This window comes from Scyliorhinus torazame, chromosome 1 (assembly GCF_047496885.1).
Source record: "Scyliorhinus torazame isolate Kashiwa2021f chromosome 1, sScyTor2.1, whole genome shotgun sequence".
In the NCBI taxonomy this organism is placed as follows: Eukaryota; Metazoa; Chordata; class Chondrichthyes; order Carcharhiniformes; family Scyliorhinidae; genus Scyliorhinus; species Scyliorhinus torazame.
Window position 1 is genome coordinate 243,035,591 of NC_092707.1, and position 22,151 is coordinate 243,057,741.

General features: G+C 49.6%; 1 protein-coding gene across 3 annotated transcripts in view; it reads right to left on the reverse strand.

Annotated features, from left to right (window-relative positions):
* Positions 1–22,151, reverse strand: part of LOC140419881 (uncharacterized protein C6orf118-like) — a 147,200-nt gene that overhangs the window by 124,272 nt on the left and 777 nt on the right. The window lies entirely within an intron of this gene.

Here is a 22,151-nt window from a genome sequence, read left to right on the forward strand (position 1 = left end):
GCAGAAGCCCAGACAGCTCTGAAACTCACAGCCATCTGCATACTAATGAGCGATCCCCGGGAACAATTGAAACATGTAAGGTGAATAAGGCCAAGCCAGACTCCTCGGCACCAGCAGGAGCCAAGACAAAGGAAAGCCAACGGACGCCTAGGGACCGCCCAGCGATCCGGGAACAGCTCCAGTATTGGAGAAATCGATCCAAGTGATCGGAACGCAGTCCAATCCTTGACAGTGACCTGTCTAGCTGCCGCACCAATCAAGTAAGTCTCCAATCAACGCACGCTACGAGATAGGCGCTCCTAGCTACCAGTCCATACCAGCTTTTGAACCCTGCAGACTCAGAATCGAACGAAAGGCCATTTGTTCCCCTGACCTGCTGGGCCAGTTCCGAAGCTAAGTATAGGCCTTTTAGTGATAGAGATAGCTTAGTAAGTAGAGTTTTATGCATGAGTAGTGATTAACTGTGTATAATAAATGTGTTTTGATTTGAATCGTACTAATTGGTGTGTTGAGTTATTGATCAGTACTTGAACTTGAACCTCGTGGCGATATCATAAAGATACCTGGTGACTCTAGAGCAAAGGTTATAGAAACAGAGCAAATTCAGTAAAGACCCAACAGGCAACGAATTAAGAGCCGACCAAAGTTAGCAACAAAGCCAAATGTGAATTCCAGGGAAAAACTGTTTACTCGTGTCTGCGGCTCATCTCTAGCCATTCTCTCATTTAGTAGAGTTAATTTTTAAAAATCTTCCAGCTATTAACCCCTAAACAGTCCATCCTCCATCTTGACAAGATAGGAAGGAGCTGTTTACATCTGCACGGATGCCATTGTCTGTTGAGATCTTAATGAATTCTGTATTGGTAGTTTGAAAATCACTTCTAGCGTGACTATTATTTTGTAGTTTGAATTAATATGTTCTCAGCTGAAACTGATGGAAGCCATTTTAATAGAAACTAAACAAGTGTTATTGGACACCAATCAGATAGGTTAAGTCAACAGCCTTAATTGTAAGACACTTAAAAAATAAGTAATTCAGGAACAGATCTGATAGGCTGGAAATGTAGTTTTGAACACAAATGTTTGACTTTTGTAATTATAAGCATATTAAGACCTGATTATTAATACATTTTAGAAGTGCTGTAGGAGAAAAGATTAATGTGTTTTTCTCAGGAAACAGAATAAAGAGATAACATGAATGTTAACCTGGACTAGGAAGTGAACTGAATAGTCCCTTGTCTAAAGGACCACAACTCCAAATGACAACTACGTTAACTGGTTATTGGTCGAGACCCAGGCCTGACTCAAGATAAGAGATATAATTTGAGAAGAAGCATGTCCCCAAACTAAGGCAATATGCATAATTAGCTTTTAAAAAAAAGCAATGGGCTAATTATTTTATTATTGACAAGTTATAGACCAACTGGCTATTTTTCCAACAATTGGGTACAGTGGGCTTTCAATATTTTGCAGGATAAAAGGAGGGTCCTGAGAAGCCATTTTGTAGGGGGGGGGGGGAAGAAAGGACAGACAGCGAAGGAGTAAGGATGGACAGAGGCAGAGGAGAAGGAGGGAGGTGGGACGAGAGTGATGTTTATGGAGAGGTACTGAGAACTGTCTGCAATTTTATGGGGGAGTTGTCATTTTACGACTTGGTCTGAGAAGGGTGGTGAGATGTCTTCAATTGTTCAAATTAAGCTTTCTCTTCTTCTGTTAATTGATACATTGCTTTTTATTTGACTTGCTACCTTTGTAATGATCTTTCTGAATTCATCATTTAAAGTTTTCTTTCTTGCCAATGGTTGCGACGAGAACCAAATGCAATTTACGATCGATGGGATTGATGAAACCCATAAATCTTAGAGTGGCTTCACAGAGAGCTAACTGGTGATGATTTCACCTGAGGATCACCACATCTCAGGTGAGGGGCCTTCATGAATAACCTCAGCCGATACAGGAATTGAACTCTCACTGCTGGCCTCACTCTGCACCACAAACCAGCTGTCTAGCCAACTGAGCTCATATTATAAGCAACATAACAAAAGCAAAATACTAAGATGATAAAAACCAAATGCTGGAAACATGCAGAAGGTCAAGCAAGATATGACCTTTCATCAAATTAATCAACAGTTTTTGTCTCCTAAAGTTAGAATATGACAAAGAAATACAACACTAAGAGAGAAATGAAGTAAGGTATTGAACAACATGGATGCAAATAAGCACCTGTTTAAAAGATCCATTTTACATACTAGTAGACGGTTTTCCTGTTCACAAAGGAAGAAAGTAATACTTTTGGTCCCTTAGAGGATGAGACTGCAGAATTAATAGAAAACGAGGAGGTGGTTAGGATGACAATTAAGTATTTTGTATCTATCCTCACATTAGAAGACAAAGATTCCCAAGAAACATAGAAAATCAAGAGGCAAAAGGAAGGGAATAACATTTTAAAATTGCTAGAGAAAAAAATATGGGGGGAGAAAATGAGACTTTAAGGCTGACAAATGCCCTGGACCTGATGGTCTTCATCCCAGAGTCTTAAAGGAAGTGGCTGCAGAGATAGTAGATGTGTTGGTTGTGATCTTCCAAAATTCCCTAGATTCTGGAAAGGCCCCAGTTGATTAGAAAATGTAACACAAATACTCAAAAAAGGAAGGTGGCAGCAAATAGGAAACTATCGGGCAACATCTGTCATCGGAAAATGTTAGAATCTATTATTGAGGAGGTAGTAGCAGATCACTGAGAAAATTATACTACAATCATGCAGTGTCAACATTATTTTGTGAAAGGAAATCCTGTTTGAAAAATTCAAGTCTTTGAAGATGTAACAAGCAGGATGGATAAAGAGGAACCAGTAGGTATTTGTATTTGGATTTCTAAAAGGTATTTGATAAGGTGCCGCATAAAATGTCACTTCACAAGATAAGAATTCATGGTGTTGGGAATGATATATTAGCATGGATAGAGGGCTAGCTAACTAACAGGAAACAGAGAAGTGGGTAAGTAGGTCATTTTCAGGCTGATTAACTGTAACCAGTGGCGTACCGCAAAGATTGGTGCTGCTCAACTATTTACGTTCCATAAATGACTTGGATGAAGAGACCAATTGTATTGTAGCCACATTGCTGATGATAGAAAGATTGATAGGAAAGTGCTGATGATAGAAAGATTGATAGGAAAGCAAGTTGTGAGGAGGATACAAAGAGTCTGCAAGGAGATATAGATTGGTTAAGTGATTGGCCAAAAACTGGGAACTGTGGACTATAATGTGGAAAAATGTAAGGCTGCCCACTTTGGCAAGAAATAGAAAAGCAGAATATTATTTAAAGTGAAAGAGACTGCAGAATGCTGCGGAGAAACCTCGTTTGGTGGGGGTGAGGTGGTGGTGGGGGGGGGGGGGGGGGGGGTCCTTGTCCATTCAACATTCAGCAAAGAAATCCTGGGGGAAAATATCATAAAACAGTTTTACTACAAAATGGGTTAACGTCAACATTACAATCCAGCTATTCTATGTGCTTTTTGGCAAAGTGTTTGTCTTACCATTGGTCTTTTTCTATGTTTTCAATAGTCTGTAGTTGAAGTGTAACTCCCCTTGAATGTTGCAAAAGCTGCAATACCTTAAACTTTTGAATACAATGTTACAAATCAGCTTACAGGTGTAGTTCTATAGGGGATCGATTGCTCATTTCATTGTTTGCCTAGCTCGATTTTGATGAATCAAATTAAGCTTTCTTTTTCTTCTCATGAATATTTAATATAAAAGATAAGCTTCATCTGTAAAAATTTGGTTCAAGACATTTATTCACCCACATACACACACATACATATTCACTCACCTACCCTCACACCTACATCTTGTTAGCTTAGAGAGCATAAGGTTGCCAGAGGATGCAGGTATAGAGCCTGATCGAGTGGAGGCATAAGACATCTCAGTCCATATCTACATAGAAAATGAATGGTGACTACAGGAGTACTTGCTGTGATCAATGTAGGAAATTGTTATATATATTGTATTATAGATCTGTTGCAGTAGTAATACTTTTATAAATCCTGGTTTAACATACAGGCAGGTGATGTGTCTGCAAAAGATGCAATTAAAGTGCTCTAAAAGTAAAAACAAGTTTACTTGTTTTCCTATATTGGGCTAATGGCATATAGAATGAAGGTTCTCTAGGGTTTAGATAATTGGGGTGGGGGTGTTTAGCCTTAGTAAGATGGTCATAAGATCACAGTGGGATAGAGATGATGTAATTAATGGAAGGAGCCAGGTCTGTAGCAAGCAGATTAGCTTTTAATCTGCCAAAGACAGAAGGCCTTGTAGGTTGTGCCTGGAATGGGTCTCTCTCGTTTGCTGAAAGTAACTCTCTACACAGAGGAGAGCAAGTATCCCTGTGCTTGCTACCTTTATTTACAAGTGTTTTTTGACCTGTAATGGACTTTGCTTAATTGGAGATAAGAAGGGATAAGTTAAAAATGAAAGTGTTTCCTTTTAATGTTACGACTTGTTTAACTGTTGATTGTAAGCTATTTTCTGTGATGTTAATGTAGTTGGTCCTGTGTTAAGAATAAAGTTTGTTTTCATATAAAATATCCCTATTTGTCAGTGGGAGTACTCCTTGGGTGAAGTATCTTTTCCACACAGTTTATAAATTGCAAAATTGTTGGGGTTTCTCGTCCACTTTCCTAACATACATTGGAGTCTGGTCCAGTATCCTAGCATTGCATGTAAACAAAAATGCTGGAAGATTAACAAAAACATAAAGATATTCTGCAGGGTCTCTCTCCAAGATAGGAAGATAAGAACAAGAATAGGCCATTCAGTCCCTCAACCCTGTTGCATGCTTCAGGGTTGAATTGAGATCATGGCCGATCTGTACCTCAATTTCATTTGTTGATCTTTTCTCCATATTCCTCAATATTCAACAAAACGTTGGCAGTTTCAGTCTTGAACATTTCACTTGACGAACCGCCCTTGGCCATTTGATCCATGCCATCGTTAAGACTGCATATTTTTGCCTCCATAACTTTAACTAATTCCACCTCTCCCTCAGCTCATCCACTGCTGAAACCTCCATTCATATCTGTTACTTTTTTCCCCTTACTTACTCACAGGAAGTAGATTTTTCTGGCGCGGACAACATTTATGGCCTAACCCTTGCTCCTCAAGAAAGCCACCTTCTTGAACACAATTAAGTGGCTTGGTGGGCCAACCTGTTCTGGATCTTGGTCAGACCAAGTAAATATAACAGACTTTCTTCTCTAAAGGGCATTGGTAAAACAGATAGGTTTTTACAACAATCCAGTAGTGTCATGATCATGACTCCTGATACTATATTTTTAATTTCAGAACTTTGTTTAGCTAAATTCAAATGTTCCCAGATGCCAAGGCTCATGATTCCTGATCATTAGTCTAGGCCAGTGGATTATTAGTCCAGTAACATAACCACGATGCTACTGCTTCCCTTGACTATTCGTAACACGCTCCCGGCTGACTCCCTATCCTCTATAAACATAAGGTCATCCAAAACTCAGATGTTCATATCCTAACTCACCCCAAGTCTTGTTAACTCATCACCCATCCAGGGCACTTCTGGTGGCGGCATGTAGAGGGGATGTCACACGTTGGGTGGCTCCTGTTCGAGGCTTGTTTTTAGGCGTTTTAATGTCTGGTCCTGGGGGCAATTTGTTAATGATCGAGTGTAGGAAGGCATAAAGAAGGCGAATAATGTCAAAGAGTCAGAAGAAAACTGCCATGAAGAAGGGAGGGAGTGAGGGTTCACCGTCGAGTGGAAGAGCCAGCCTGGGAGTTGGCAAGATGGCGCAGGCTGGGTCGCTGGGTGGGGCCGCACTGTTTATGGCAGAGAAGATGACTGAGGTGATGTCCTTGGAGTTGGAGAAGCAGTTTGCGGGTGCTGAGGAAGGAGATGACCGTGGCATTGAAGGCATTGGTGGAGGAGGCAATTACCCCGGTGAGGGTGGCTGTGTTGAAGGCATCGGCTGAGGTGAGGGAGCAGAGCGAGAGGATGAAGGGAGTGGAGGAGGCCATGTCGCAGCACAGTGATCAGCTCACCTCGATAGAGGATGAGCTGCGGAGGGTGGTCGAGCCCAACAAGGGGCTGCGAGCAAAGTTGGAGGACTTGGCGAACCGTTCAAGGTGGCAAAATCTGAGGATTGTGGGCCTGCCGGAGGGGGTGGAGGGCCCAAGGCCAACAGAGTACTTTGCCAAGATGTTGGTGGAGTTGATGGGGGAGGGAGAGGAACCCTCTCGGTATGAACTGGACCGGGCTCATTGGTCGTTGAGGCCTAAACCGAAGATGAATGAGCCACCAAGAGCAGTGATCATTTGTTTTCACAGGTACCACATTGTGGTGGTATGTATTAGGGGTAGTACGGTACCCAGTGATGCTATTGGTGGACAGACACTGGGTCATGATTGGATCTGCCGCCTGCTGGCTCCACCCAGTAAGGCGGAGTGTAAGAACTCTGGTTCTCCCAGCAGCCGCATTCTGTAATCAAGCTGCTGGGGAACAAGTCTGCGTAATAAAGCCATCGATTGACTTCATCTCTTCTCGCCTCGTGAGTGATTGATTGTGCTACAATTTATTACGCACACTTTAAAGGACTATAGAGCTCCGGATCGCACCGGAGTGTCTGCGAATCAGCCCCCATGCAGCAAACTCAACGGCCACGTTTAAACACTGGCTAGCGTGCTTTGAGGGATACCTCCGAACGGTCCCCGGCAGACCTACAGAAGACCAGAAAATGCAGGTCCTGCATTCCAGGGTGAGTCCGGAGATCTACACGCTCATCGAAGACGTGGAGGATTTCCCGACGGCGCTCACCATGCTGAGAGGGATCTACATTCGGCCCGTAAACGAGGTCTACGCATGCCACCAACTCGCGATGAGACGGCAAATCCCCGGATAATCGCTGGACGAGTTCTACAGCGCGCTGCTAATATTGGGAAGGAACTGCAACTGCCCACCGGTGACGACTAACGAACATACGGAACTCCTAATCAGGGATGCTTTCGTAGCAGGTATGACCTCATCCCAGATTCGCCAGCGACTGCTGGAAAGAGACTCACTGGGGCTCACGGAGGCACGGGCCCTTGCGGCCTCCCTCGATGTGGCATCGTAGAATGCCCGTGCTTACGCACCCGGCCGCGCGGCAGCCCCTTGGGCTCTGTGGACCCCCGTCACGACCGACTCCCCGGCACCCCCATCCCCCCGCAAGCCTGCGCGGCCAGAGCACCAGACCACCCGGGGGGGCCCCACTGCTACTTTTGCGGGCAATCGAAACACCCCCGGCAGCGCTGCCCGGCCCGCTCGGCCATCTGTAAAAGTTGCAGCAAGAAGGGGCATTATTCAGCAGTGTGCCAGTCCCGGGGGGTTGCCGCAGTCTCCGGGGGAGAACTGGGATCACAGACTCAACCCCCCCCCCCAACGATCCATGTGCGGCCAACGGGTGCCGCCATTTTGGGTCCCGGACTCCATGGGGGGGGGGGGGGGGATGGGCGCCGCCATCTTGTGCCCCGCCGGCCGCATGCGATTCATGGGTGCCGCCATTTTGTCCGCCCCCGACCGCGTGCGATCCGTGGACGCCGCCATCTTGGCTGACTGCCAAGGACCCCAGCATGGACGGCCCCACGGGGCCTGAAGAAAACGCCCGATGCAGCAACCGCGACTGGCTTCGGTGACCCTGGACCAGTCGCGGCCCCGGACGCTCTAAACGGCAACGACGACGGTGCTGGTTAACGGGTACGAAACGCCATGTCTGATCGACACTGGGAGCACGGAAAGTTTTATCCATCCGGATACAGTAAGACCCTGTTTTCTTTCAATCCACCCGAGTATCCAAAAGATTTTTCTGGCAGCGGGATCCCATTCCGTAGAAATCAAAGGATTCTGCATCGCGAACCTAACGGTGCAGGGGAGAGAGTTTAAGAATTACCAACTTTATGTCCTCCCCCACCTCTGCGCTCCCACTCTCCTGGGGTTAGATTTTCAATGTAACCTTCAGAGTTTAATGTTCCAATTCGGCGGCCCTATACCCCCACTCACTATCTGCAGCCTCGCGACCCTCCAGGTTGAACCGCCTTCCTTGTTTGCGAACCTCACCCCGGATTGCAAACCCGTCGCCACTAGGAGCAGACGGTACAGCGCCCAGGACCGAATATTTATCCGGTCTGAAGTCCAGCGACTGCTGAAGGAAGGCATAATCCAGGCCAGCAATAGTCCCTGGAGAGCTCAGGTGGTAGTTGTAAAGACCGGGGAGAAGCAGAGGATGGTCGTAGACTATAGTCAAATCATCAATAGGTGCACGCAGCTGGATGCGTACCCTCTCCCCCGCATATCCGACATGGTCAATCAGATTGCACAGTACAAGGTCTTTTCCACCGTGGACCTTAAGTCCGCATATCATCAGCTCTCCATCCGCCCGAGCGACCGCAAGAACACTGCCTTCGAAGCAGACGGGCGGCTCTACCACTTTTTAAGGGTTCCATTCGGCGTCACTAACGGAGTCTCGGTCTTCCAACGGGAGATGGACCGAATGGTTGACCAGCACGGTTTACGGCCATGTTCCCGTATCTCGACAACGTCACCATCTGCGGCCATGACCAGCAGGACCACGACGCCAACCTCCGCAACTTTATCCAGACCGCTAACGCCCTGAACCTCACCTACAACAGGTAAAAATGCGTGTTTAGCACCGACCGTCTCGCCATCCTTGGCTACGTAGTGCGTAATGGAGTGATAGGCCCCGACCCCGAACGCATGCGTCCCCTCATGGAGTTCCCCCTCCCTCACTGTTCCAAAGCCCTGAAACACTGCCTGGGCTTTTTCTCTTATTACGCCCAGTGGGTCCCCAACCATGCGGACAAGGCCCGCCCGCTAATTCAGTCCACCGTCTTTCCCCTGTTGACAGAGGCCCGCCAGGCGTTCAGCCGCATCACAGCGGATATCACGAAGGCCACGATGCACGCAATCGATGAATCCCTCCCCTTCCAAGTCGAGAGCGACGCATCCGACGTAGCTCTGGCGGCCACTCTCAACCAAGCGGGCAGACCTGTGGCCTTTTTCTCCCGTACCCTCCACGCTTCAGAGATCCGCCACTCCTCAGTGGAAAAGGAAGCCCAGGCCATAGTAGAAGCTGTGCGGCATTGGAGGCAATACCTGGCCGGCAGGAGATTCACTCTCCTCACGGACCAACGGTCGGTAGCCTTCAAGATCAAGAACGACAAGATCTTGCGGTGGAGGATCGAACTCTCCACATATAATTATGAGATCTTGTATCGTCCCAGAAAGCTGAACGAGCCGTCCAATGCCCTATCCCGCGCACATGTGCCAACGCACAAGTGGACCATCTCCAAGCCCTCCACGAGGACCTCTGCCACCCGGGGGGTCACCCGGTTCTACCACTTCGTGAAGTCCCGCAACCTCCCGTACTCCGTCGAGGAGGTCCGAACAGTCACCAGGAACTGCCAAATCTGCGCCGAGTGCAAGCCGCACTTTTTCAGGCCAGATAGAGCGCACCTGATAAAGGCTTCCCGTCCCTTTGAACGCCTCAGTCTGGATTTCAAAGGCCCCCTCCCCTCCACCGATCGCAACACGTACTTTCTTAACGTCGTTGACGAATACTCCCGTTTCCCTTTCGCCATCCCCTGCCCCGACATGACCGCGCCACAGTCATTAAAGCCCTCTGCACCATCTTTACACTGTTCGATTTCCCCGCCTACATCCATAGCGATAGGGGGTCCTCCTTCATGAGCGACGAACTGCGTCAATTCCTGTTCAGCAAGGGCATCGCCTTGAGCAGGACGACCAGTTACAACCCCCGGGGGAACGGTCAGGTAGAGAGGGAGAACGGAACGGTCTGGAAGACTGTCCTACTGGCCCTACGGTCCAGAAGTCTCCCAGTTTCCCGCTGGCAGGAAGTCCTCCCGGATGCCCTCCACTCCATCCGGTCGCTGCTGTGTACCACAACTAATCAAACGCCTCACGAGCGCCTCCTTGTCTTCCCTAGGAAGTCCTCCGGAACGTCACTTCCGACCTGGCTGGCAGCCCCAGGACCCATCTTGCTCCGAAAGCATATGCGGACGTACAAATTGGACCCGTTGGTTGAGAGGGTTCATCTTCTCCATGCGAACCCTCCATACACCTACGTGGCATATCCCGACGACCGACAGGACACGGTCTCCCTGCGGGACCTGGCACCCGCCGGAGCTCCCCACACCCCCCCAACACCAATCACCCCCTCCCTCCCCCCGGCGCACCCCACAGCCGCTCCCTTCCCGGGTGGATCGGTCCTCCTCCCGTGCCCGCCCAGGAGTAGTGAAACAGGAACAAACATTGCGATGCTCCCAGAGACGACAGTGCCCGAGCCAGCGCCTGCACCACCACTGGAGCTCAGACGATCGGCAAGGACGCCCAGGGCACCCACTCGACTCATTGAATCTGCGTGACAAAGCAAGATCTGTAAATAATTCAGTAGCCCAGTAAAAGCTGCATTGTAAATAGTTAACAGTTGATATCGATGCATAGCCACTGTGTTAATGGAATCCCAGTACCAACCTTGTAAACCCCTACCATCATGCGACCCACCACCCCGCCGGGTTCTTTTTTAACAAAGGGTGAATGTGGTATGTATTAGGGGTAGTATTGTACCCAGTGATGCCGAGAGGCTATTGGTGGACAGACACTGGGTCCTGATTGGATCTGCTGCCTGCTGGCTCCACCCAGTAAGGCGGAGTATCAGAACTCGGGTTCTCCCAGCAGCCGCATTCTGTAACCGAGCTGCTGGAGAACAAGTCTGCGTAATAAAGCCATCGATTGACTTCATCTCTTCTCGCCTCGTGAGTGATTGATTGTGCTAACAAATGAAGGAGAACGTCCGAACTTCCGGGTGCGGCGATGACCAGCTGAGTCGCACGTTTCGGCAGCTCCCTGTGAAACGGACTTTTGGGCTCTTGATAGGAGCCCCAACGGCAATTTTAACGGCTGAAAACACCGTGCGGTAAACCAGAAGGGTGTTCCCCCTGGACACGGATGGAAAAAGGAGAGGAAAGTGGCCGGATTGCAGCGGATCCTTTGGAACAACGGCAAGGAAGGCAAGCAGAAACCAAGATGGCGTCGGAAGGTGGCAGTTTCATATGGGGCCCTGAACAACAAGAGTTTTTGAAACGCTGCGTGGAGGAGATAAGAAAGGAAATGAAGAAAGAGTTGTTGGCCCCGATATTACAGGCGATTGAAGGGCTGAAAGAGGAACAAAAGACCCAGGAGCAGGAGCTTCGGGTCGTGAAGGCGAAAGCAGCAGAGAATGAAAACGACATACAGGGCCTGGTGGTGAAGTCGGAGATACAGGAGGCACACATCAGAAACGATGTGTGGAGAGGCTGGAGGCACTGGAAAACAACGCAAGGAGGAACAACCTGAGGATTCTTGGCCTTCCTGAAGGTGTGGAGGGGGCGGACGTCGGGGCATATGTGAGCACGATGCTGCACTCGTTAATGGGAGTGGAGGCCCCGACGGGTCCGTTGGAGGTGGAGGGAGCATACCGAGTTATGGTGCGAGGACCGAGAGCAGGAGAAGCTCCCAGAGCCATAGTGGTGAGATTTCTCCGTTTTAAGGATAGAGAAATGGTCCTTAGATGGGCGAAGAAAACTCGGTGTAGTAAATGGGAGAACGCGGTGATCCGCGTCTATCAAGATTGGAGTGCGGAGGTGGCGAGAAGGAGGGCGAGCTTTAATCGGGCCAAAGCGGTACTTCACAAAAAAAAGATAAAGTTTGGAATGCTGCAACCGGCAAGACTGTGGGTCACATATCAAGGGAGGCACCACTACTTTGAGACGGCGGATGAAGCGTGGACTTTTATTGTAGAAGAAAAATTGGAATGATTGGACTACGAAAATGAACGTTTGGACAAAGTGGTGGGACGAGTGGGGGGGGGGGGGGGGGGGGGGGGGGGGGCGAAGAGGGATTGTATGATTAATCCTGCGGTATGGTAACTTTTCTTTCTCCCACAGGTGGTGATGGGGGGAGGTGGGGAGGGAGAGGAGATGGGGCGTTGGCCATGGGAGGCGGGGCCGAGGGAGAGGCGCGGGCTTGGTTCCCGCGCTATGATAATTATGGCGGGAATAGAGAAGCAGGTAGGAGGGGGCGCCGCACGGGGCGAGCCGTGATCACGGGGGGGAGCCGAGGTCAGCCAGAGTTTGCTGACTTCTGGGAGCAACATGGGGGGAGTAATTACGCTAGCGGGGGGTCTAGCGGGGGGGGGGGGGGAGGGGGGGGGGGGAATTACTGGGTTGCTGCTGCTGGGGAAAGGGGGGAGTGGGTGCGGGAAAGGATGGGCGGGGGGGCACCGTCTGGGAGAAATACAGCCGCGTGGGAACTGGGCGAGAAGCTGGAAAAAGATGATGGCTAACCGGCAAGGGGGGGGGGGTGGGAAGCCCCCCAACTCGGCTGATCACGTGGAACGTGAGGGGGCTTAACGGGCCGATAAAGAGGGCACGAGTACTCGCACACCTTAAGAAACTTAAAGCAGATGTGGTCATGTTACAGGAAACGCACCTGAAACTGATAGATCAGGTTAGGTTGCGCAAAGGATGGGTAGGGCAGGTGTTCCATTCGGGGCTGGATGCGAAAAACAGGGGGGTGGCTATATTAGTGGGGAAGCGGGTAATGTTCGAGGCAAAGACTATAGTGGCGGATAACGGGGGCAGATACGTGATGGTGAGTGGCAAATTACAGGGAGAGATGGCGGTGTTGGTAAACGTGTATGCCCCGAATTGGGACGATGCCAATTTTATGAGGCGAATGCTAGGACGCATCCCAGACCTAGAGACCGGAAAGCTGATAATGGGGGGAGACTTTAACACGGTGTTGGAACCAAGGCTGGATAGGTCGAAGTCCAGGACTGGTAGGAGGCCGGCAGCAGCCAAGGTGCTTAAGGATTTTATGGAGCAGATGGGAGGGGTGGACCCGTGGAGATTCAGTAGACCTAGGAGTAAGGAGTTCTCGTTTTTCTCCTATGTCCATAAAGTCTATTCACGCATAGACTTTTTTGTGTTGGGTAGGGCATTGATCCCGAGGGTGAGGGGAACGGAATATACGGCTATAGCCATTTCGGATCATGCCCCACACTGGGTAGACTTGGAGATAGGGGAGGAAACAAGAGGGCGTCCACCCTGGAGAATGGATATGGGACTAATGGCGGATGAGGGGGTGTGCTTAAGGGTGAGGGGATGCATTGAAAAGTACTTGGAACTCAATGACAATGGGGAGGTTCAGGTGGGAGTGGTCTGGGAGGCGTTGAAGGCGGTGGTTAGGGGGGAGCTGATATCAATAAGGACACATAAAGGGAAGCAGGAGAGTAAGGAACGGGAGCGGTTGTTGCAAGAACTTTTGAGGGTGGACAGACAGTATGCGGAAGCACCGGAGGAGGGACTGTATAGGGAAAGGCAAAGGCTGCATGTGGAATTTGACTTGCTGACCACAGGCACTGCAGAGGCACAATGGAGGAAGGCGCAGGGTGTACAGTATGAATATGGAGAGAAGGCGAGCAGATTGCTGGCACACCAATTGAGGAAAAGGGGAGCAGCGAGGGAAATAGGGGGGGTGAGAGACGAAGATGGAGAGACGGAGCGGGGAGCGGAGAGAGTGAATGAAGTGTTTAAGACATTTTATAAAAAATTGTATGAAGCTCAACCCCCGGATGGGAGGGAGAGAATGATGGAGTTTTTGGATCGGTTGGAAATGCCCAAGGTGGAAGAGCAGGAAAGGATGGGATTGGGAGCACAGATCACGGTAGAAGAAGTGGTGAAAGGAATTAGGAACATGCAGACGGGAAAGGCCCCGGGACCGGACGGATTCCCAGTTGAATTTTACAGAAAATATTTGGACTTGCTCGCCCCGCTACTGACGAGGACCTTCAACGAGGCAAAGGAAAGGGGACAACTGCCCCCGACTATGTCAGAAGCAACGATATCGCTTCTTTTAAAGAAGGAAAAGGATCCGCTACAATGCGGGTCCTACAGACCAATCTCCCTCCTCAATGTAGATGCCAAGGTCTTGGCCAAGGTAATGGCAATGAGAATAGAGGAATGTGTCCCGGGGGTGGTTCATGAGGACCAAACTGGGTTTGTGAAGGGGAGACAGCTGAACACGAACATACGGAGGTTGTTAGGGGTAATGATGATGGCCCCACCAGAGGGTGAAACGGAGATAGTAGTGGCGATGGATGCCGAGAAAGCATTTGATAGAGTGGAGTGGGATTATCTGTGGGAGGTGTTGAGGAGATTTGGGTTCGGAGAGGGGTATGTTAGATGGGTGCAGCTGTTGTATAGGGCCCCGGTGGCGAGTGTGGTCACGAATGGACGGGGATCGGCATATTTCGGCTCCATAGAGGGACAAGGCAGGGATGTCCTCTGTCTCCATTACTGTTTGCACTGGCGATTGAGCCCCTGGCGATAGCGCTGAGAGGTTCCAAGGGATGGAGGGGAATACTCAGGGGAGGAGAAGAACACCGGGTATCTTTATATGCGGATGATCTGCTACTATATGTGGCGGATCCAGCGGAGGGGATGCCAGAAATAATGCGGATACTTGGGGAGTTTGGGGATTTTTCAGGGTATAAATTGAACATGGGAAAGAGTGAGCTGTTTGTGGTGCATCCAGGGGAGCAGAGTAGAGAAATAGAAGACCTACCGTTGAGGAAGGTAACAAGAGACTTTCGTTACCTGGGGATCCAGATAGCTAAGAATTGGGGCACATTGCACAGGCTAAATTTGACGCGGTTGGTGGAACAGATGGAGGAAGATTTCAAGAGATGGGACATGGTAGCATTGTCAATGGCAGGGAGGGTGCAGGCAGTTAAGATGGTGGTCCTCCCGAGATTCCTTTTTGTGTTTCAGTGTCTCCCGGTGGTGATCACGAAGGCTTTTTTCAAAAGGATAGAAAAGAGTATCATGGGTTTTGTTTGGGCCGGGAAGACTCCGAGAGTGAGGAAGGGATTTTTACAGCGTAGTAGGGATAGGGGGGGGCTGGCACTACCGAGCCTAAGTGAGTATTATTGGGCCGCTAATATTTCAATGGTGAGTAAGTGGATGGGAGAGGAGGAAGGAGCGGCGTGGAAGAGATTAGAGAGGGCGTCCTGTAGGGGGACCAGCCTGCAGGCTATGGTGACAGCCCCATTGCCGTTCTCACCAAGGAACTATACCACGAGTCCGGTGGTGGTAGCTACACTGAAGATTTGGGGACAGTGGAGACGACATAGGGGAAAGACCGGAGCACTGGGGGGGTCCCCGATAAGAAACAACCATAGGTTTGCCCCGGGGGGAATGGATGGGGGATATGGAATGTGGCAAAGAGCAGGTATAACGCAATTGAAAGATCTATTTGTGGAAGGGGAATTTGCGAGTCTGGGAGCGCTGACCGAGAAATATGGGTTGCCCCAAGGGAATGCATTCAGGTACATGCAATTGAGGGCTTTTGCGAGGCAGCAGGTGAGGGAATTCCCGCAGCTCCCGACACAAGAGGTGCAGGACAGAGTCATCTCAAAGAAATGGGTGGGGGACGGTAAGGTGTCGGATATATATAGGGAAATGAGAGACGAAGGGGAGACTATGATGGACGAACTAAAAGGGAAATGGGAAGAAGAGCTAGGGGAGGAGATTGAGGAGGGGATGTGGGCAGATGCCCTAAACAGGGTAAACTCGTCGTCCTCGTGCGCCAGGCTAAGCCTGATTCAGTTTAAGGTATTACACAGGGCACATATGACTGGAACACGGCTCAGTAAATTTTTTGGGGTGGAGGATAGGTGTGCGAGGTGCTCGGGAAGCCCAGCGAATCATACCCATATGTTTTGGTCATGCCCGGCACTACAGGGGTTTTGGATGGGGGTGACAAAGGTGCTTTCGAAAGTAGTAGGAGTCCGGGTCGAACCAAGCTGGGGGTTGGCTATATTTGGGGTTGCACAAGAGCCGGGAGTGCAGGAGGCGAAAGAGGCCGATGTTTTGGCCTTTGCGTCCCTAGTAGCCCGGCGCAGAATATTGCTAATGTGGAAAGAAGCCAAGCCCCCGGGGGTGGAGACCTGGATAAATGATATGGCGGGGTTCATAAAGTTAGAGCGGATTAAGTTCGTCCTAAGGGGGTCGGCTCAAGGGTTTACTAGGCGGTGGCAACCGTTCGTCGAATATCTTGCGGAAAGATAGATAGGGGAGAACAAAGAAGGCAGCAGCAGCGGCCCAGGACTTGGGGGGGGGGGGGGGGGGGAGGGATTGGGGGGGGATGTGTGTGGCCTGAGACAAGGCAGTTGCCAATTAGGGCTAGTTTTTATTTTTTGTTATTTAATATTTATTTATTTGTTGTTGTTTTTGTTTAAATTTAAAAAAGGTCATTATTATCTGTATTGTTACAATGTTGTGTAAAGGATGCACAATGTACTGTGTTGGTTGACCAAAAATTTTCAATAAAATATTATTTAAAAAAAAAAAATGAAGGAGAACGTCCTGAATTGGGCGAAGCGGGAGGTGCAGTGGGCTGGTGTTGGTGTATGCATTTACTAGGATTTGACGGTGGAACTGGCCAAGGAGGCGAGCGGCTTTCAGCCGGGTGAAGGCGACACTGTATAACTGGGGTGCGGTTGGGCGTGGTGTATCCAGCGAAGCTGAGGGTGACCTACAACTCCAGAGACTTTTTTTTGAGAAGATGGAGGCAGGGGAGGCGTTTGTGAAGGCAGAAGGCTTGGGGCAGCAGTGAGGAATGGGACTGAAGAGGGGTTGTGGACAGGGGAAGGGGAGTTGGGAGAGTGTATATACACAGTTTTGGTTTATATTTTGACTTCATGCTGTTATGCAGGTTAAGTTTTTATTGTTTTTTGTAGCGACGGTTTTTCTGAGATGTGTATGTTTGCATGGGATATGTTGGGTTGAGGGGAGGTAAGTTATTTTTTCTGGTGGCTTTCCTCGGACTGGATGTGCGGGGGGGAGAACAGAGGGGCGGGGAGGCTTGGGCAGGGACCCCTGCACTAGCAAGCGTTAGTTGGCTAGTGAACAGAAGTGTGGTGGGGGAAGGGGCTGCAAACATTGGAGTCTGGAGAGCAGGTTTCAATGGGCCTAGAAGTTGTGAAAAGGGGGGTACGGAATCGATGCTGGGTGAGGTTTCTTCGAGAGGAAGTGGAGGGGGGATTCTGGGAGCTGTGGAAGGGGTTCGATGTTAACATTGGATGGGAGCGGGTCAGGCACAGAGGACAGGGCCCGGCGTTATGATGATGGTGGATAAGAAGGGGGTGGGAGTAAGAGAGACCCCCTGTTATGCTAATTACGTGGAACGTGAGGGAGTTGGGAGGACCAGTGAAGAGGTCAAGGTTGCTTGCGTACCTGAAGAGTTTGAAGGCTGATGTTGTGATGCTGCAGGAGACTCATTTGAGGGTGAACGATCAGGTGAGGCTTAGGGTGGTCTGAGTTAGTCAGGTGTTTCACTCGGGTTTTGATGGCAGAGCGCGGGTGGTAGCGGTCTTGATTAGTAAAAGAGTACGGTTCCAAATGGAGAAAGTGGTGACGGATCAGGAAGGTAGCTTTGTGATAGTGACAGGGGCCTTGGAGGGGGAGGTTGGTAGCATTGGCAAGAGTGGCCCTAACTGGGACAATGTAGGATTTGAAAAGAAGGTCTGTGGGGCCATCCCGACTTGAATTCAAATGAGTTGATAGTGGATGGAGACTGGAACCTGGTGCAGGAATCAAGATTGGACAGGTCACGGTTGTGGTCGCTTGCCCAGTCGGGGGGAGGGGCGAAGGCGTTGGCTGGACTTATGGGGGGAGTGGACTCTTGGAGGTTTTTGCACCTGGGTGAGCGGGAATATTCGGTCCATAAGGTCTATTCGAGGATAGATTTGTTTGTGGTAGGTGTTACGGGATCGGCATATTCGGCAATTGCAATATTGGATCTTGCGCCGCATTGGGTGGACATGGTGTTGGAGAAGGGGGATGTGCAGAGGCCAGGGTGGAGATTGGATGTGGGGTTGTTGGGGGCCCAAGGGTTTTGTGATGAGATTGGGAAAGTAATTGAGGAATACGTGGGGTTTAATTCTATGGGAAAGGTTTCGTTGGCGGTGGTATGGGAAGTTCTGAAGGCGGTGGTGAGGAGGGAGGTGATCTTGTTTAAGGCAAAGGTGGATAAGGAGGAGAGAGATGAGTGGCAAAGGTTGCTAGATGAGATGTTGGAGCTAGACAAGAGCTATGCAAAGGAGGTGGAACCACCAATTTCAATGTAAATGTAAAGTAAAATAATGTAAATAATCTTTTATTGTCACAAGGAGGCTTACATTAACACTGCAATGAAGTTACTGTGAAAAGCCTGTAGTCGCCACATTCCGGCGCCTGTTCGGGTACACAGAGGGAGAATTCAGAATTCTCAGCTGGTACGGGAATTGAACCCACGCTGCTGGCCTTGTTCTACACCACAAACCAGCTGTCTAGCACACTGAGCTAAATCAGCCCTGATTTTGGAGAAGAGCTTTGATCGGCTGTCCACAAGGAAAGCGGTGCGCCAATTGAGGCAGGCGAGGGGGGCGGTCTACGAATATGGAGAGAAGGCAGGGCATATGCTGGCAGGCCAACTTTGGAGGAAGGCAGCGGTGAGGGAAATTGTTCAGGTGTGAATAGGATGGGGAAGTTGGTGGTGACCCCAGACCAGATTTATAGGGTGTTAGAGGAGTTTTATGAGAAGTTGTATAGGACGGAGCTACCGGGGGAGGATCGGGAGATGCAGGAATTCCTAGATGGTTTGGAATACCTGAGATTGGGGGAGGAGGATAGGACCGCATTGGAGGGGGCAATAGGGGAGCAGGAGATAAAGGAAAAAATTGGGAGGATGCAGTCGGGGAAAGTAGCAGGGCCGGATGGGTTTCCGGTGGAGTACTATACGAAATTTAGGGATAAGTTGGTGCCGCTGATGATGGGGATGTTTGAGGGGGCGATAGGGAAGGGGATGTTGCCACAGATTTGGGACAGACACCATCTCCTTTTTGCTAAAGAAGGGTGAGGATCCAACAGAATGTGGGTCGCATCGGTGTGGGTCACTCTTCAATGTGATGCAAAGGTGTTGGCAGGTAGGGTGGAGGAGTGCCGCCCGAAGGTAATAGGGGAAGTTTAGATGGGGTTTGTGAAAGGGAGGCAGCTCTTTTCGAATATTAGGAGGTACTGAATGTAGTTATGGCACTGATGGACAGGAGGGAGGGAGAGGTGGTTGCGCTGGACGCCGAGAAGGCGTTTGATCGGGTAGAGTGGGGTATTTGATGGTGGTGTTAGAGAGGTTGGGGATTGGGCCGCGGTTTGCGGAGTGGGTACGATTACTATAGAGGGAGCGAGAGCGAGTGTCCGCACAAATAGTATGAGGGACCAGGCAGGGGGGTCCTATGTCCCCCTTGTTGTTTATGCTTGCGATTGAGCCTCTGGCCATCGCGTTGAGTTTGGGAATGTGGAGGGGGATAGTGCAGGGGGGTGGCTGATTTGTTATTGTATGTGTCGGAACCAAGTGTGTTGATGGGAGGTATACTGGAAATTGTCCCAAGTGTTTGGGTCCTTTTCAGGGAGTAAGCTAAATTTGGACAAAGTGAATATTTTGTGGTGCTGCAGTGAGGACGGCAGTCAGGGGGGTTGGGTCTCCTGAGTTTATTATATAATTACTGGGCGTCGAATGCTGAAAAGGTGAGGAGCTGGGTTAGAGGGGGGGGACTCTTAGTGGGTTAGAATGGAAGAGAGTCTGTGCAGGGGGTCGGGGTTGAGGGCGTTGAAAACAGCGCCGCTTCTGATGGCCCCGGGAAAATATTCAGGGAGTACAGGGGTGGTGGCGACTTTGAAGATCTGGAGACAGTTGAGGCAGCATTTTAAATTGTGGGCGGGGTCAAGGGAGATGCCGATTGGGGGGAATCATAGGTTTGAGCCGGGGAACTGGTATGGGAGTTTTCGTAGAGATGGGAGGAGAGGGGATTTAGGGTATAAAAGGACTTGTTTCTGGGGGCCTGTTTGCGAGGCTGGGGGAGGAATATGGGTTGGGTTGGGGCAGGGGGAGATGTTTAGATATATGCAGGTCCGGGATTTCGCCAGGAAGGAGGTTCAGAGCTTTTCGATGGCGCTGGTCCCCACACTGTTGGAAGAGGTATTGATGATGGGGAATGGAGAGGGGGGCAGTGTCGGCAATCTAGGGAGTGATTCTGGGGGAGGACAAGTTAACATTGGAGGGGATTAAAGCTAAGTAGAAGGAAGAGTTAGAGGAGGGTATGTGGTGTGAGGTGCTCCAGAGGGTAAACGCCTCAACCTCGCGCGTGAGTTGGGGCTGATAGAGCCGAAGGCAGTATATAGGGCGCACCTCACGGAGGACAAGAATGAGCTGACTCTTTGATGGAGTTGAGGATGTATGTGAACGCGTTGGGAGGTGCCCTGCAAATCACGTTCATATGTTTTGGTCCTGTCCAAAACTGGAGGGGTATTGGAGGGAGGTCTTCAGGTTATCTCGAGGGTGGTGCACGTGAGGTTCGAACCAGGATCCCTAGAAGCCATATTTGGGGTGTCGGATCAGCTGGGGTTGGAGGCGGGTGCGGTCACAGATGTCTTAGCCTTCGCCTCACTGATTGCCCAAAGTCGGGACCTGTTGGGGTGGACGTCAACTTCTCCACTTTGTGCCTCGGTGTGGCGGGGCGGGCCTGCTGGAGTTTTTAACGCTCAAAAAGGTGACGTTTGAGCTGAGGGGAAGGATGGGAGGGTTCTACTAACTCATGGGCTTTGTTTATCATGCACTTCCAGGAATTGGATGACATCACACATTACGGGGGAGTTGGAATATATAGGTTATTGGTGATTATATATGGGATGACTGTGGATTCTTTTTCTTTCTTGTCCTGTATTTAAGATGTTGGGGGTTGTTTGGGGATTTGTAGGATAATGGGGTTGTTGGCCAGGGGATTGCCATTGTATTTGTTGTTGGATGAAAATGTGAAAAAGGGGAACAAAAATATATATTTTTTAAAACTCATCACCCATTCACGGATCTACATTTGCTCAGTTTATGCAACATTTTGATTTTATAATTCATGCCCTTTCCCTGCTCTATGTCTGTAACCTTGCCAGTCCTATAACTCTGAAATATTTGCAGTCCTCTATTCTGTCTTCTTGTGCAGCCCTGAATTTAATTGCTTCAGCACTGTGATCTGTACCTTCAGCTATCGAAGTCCTAAGCTCTGGGGTTTCCTCCCTAAATCTCTTCTCTTTCCTCCTCAAAACCTCTGCTTTTCATAAAGCTTTAGGTCAACTGTCCTGGTTTGGTGCCAAGCTTTGATCAGTAAAGCTCCTGTAAAGTGCCCTTGGCTCAGTAAAGCTCCTGTAAAGTGCCCTTGGCTCATTAAAGACACAATATAAATGCAAGTTATCCCTGAATTCCAAATTTCCACTCCCCCTTCATGAGAAAATCTATCTCTAATTGTAAGACTATGTCTCTTTGCTCTCGATGCCTTGACCTGAGGTAAGGATAAACAGAGCCAAATGATGTCGTTCGTAAATAGTTATAAAAGTAACAAGAACTTTTGATGTGAAGAATGCTTGGTGTTTTCTTCTGTCCCGGAATGTTTAATTTGCCGATGATGAGACTTCAGGATTAGGTTGTGACTGCTGGCTGGGAAGAGCAGTGCTTTTAGATCACAGAATTTACAGTGCAGGAGGCCATTCGGCCCATCGAGTCTGCACCGGCTCTTGGAAAGAGCACCCACCCTACCTAAGGTCAACACCTCCACCCTATCCCCATAACCCAGTAGCCACACCCAACACGAAGGATAATTTTGGACACCAAGGGCAATTTATCACGGCCAATCCACCTAACCTGCACGTCTTTGGACTGTGGGAGGAAACCGGAGCACCCGGAGGAAACCCACGCACACAGGGGGAGGATGTGCAGACTCCGTACAGACAGTGACCCAAGCCGGAATCGAACCTGGGACCCTGGAGCTGTGAAGCAATTGTGCTATCCACAAGGCTACCGTGCTGCCCTGTGTTTACTGATATATTTCAGTTTTTCCAGTATTTTCTTATTTTATTTTAATTTCCAGCATCCACAGTAATTTACTTTTATTTTGGTGACTTATCCTTCCTAATAAGGGATGTGAAA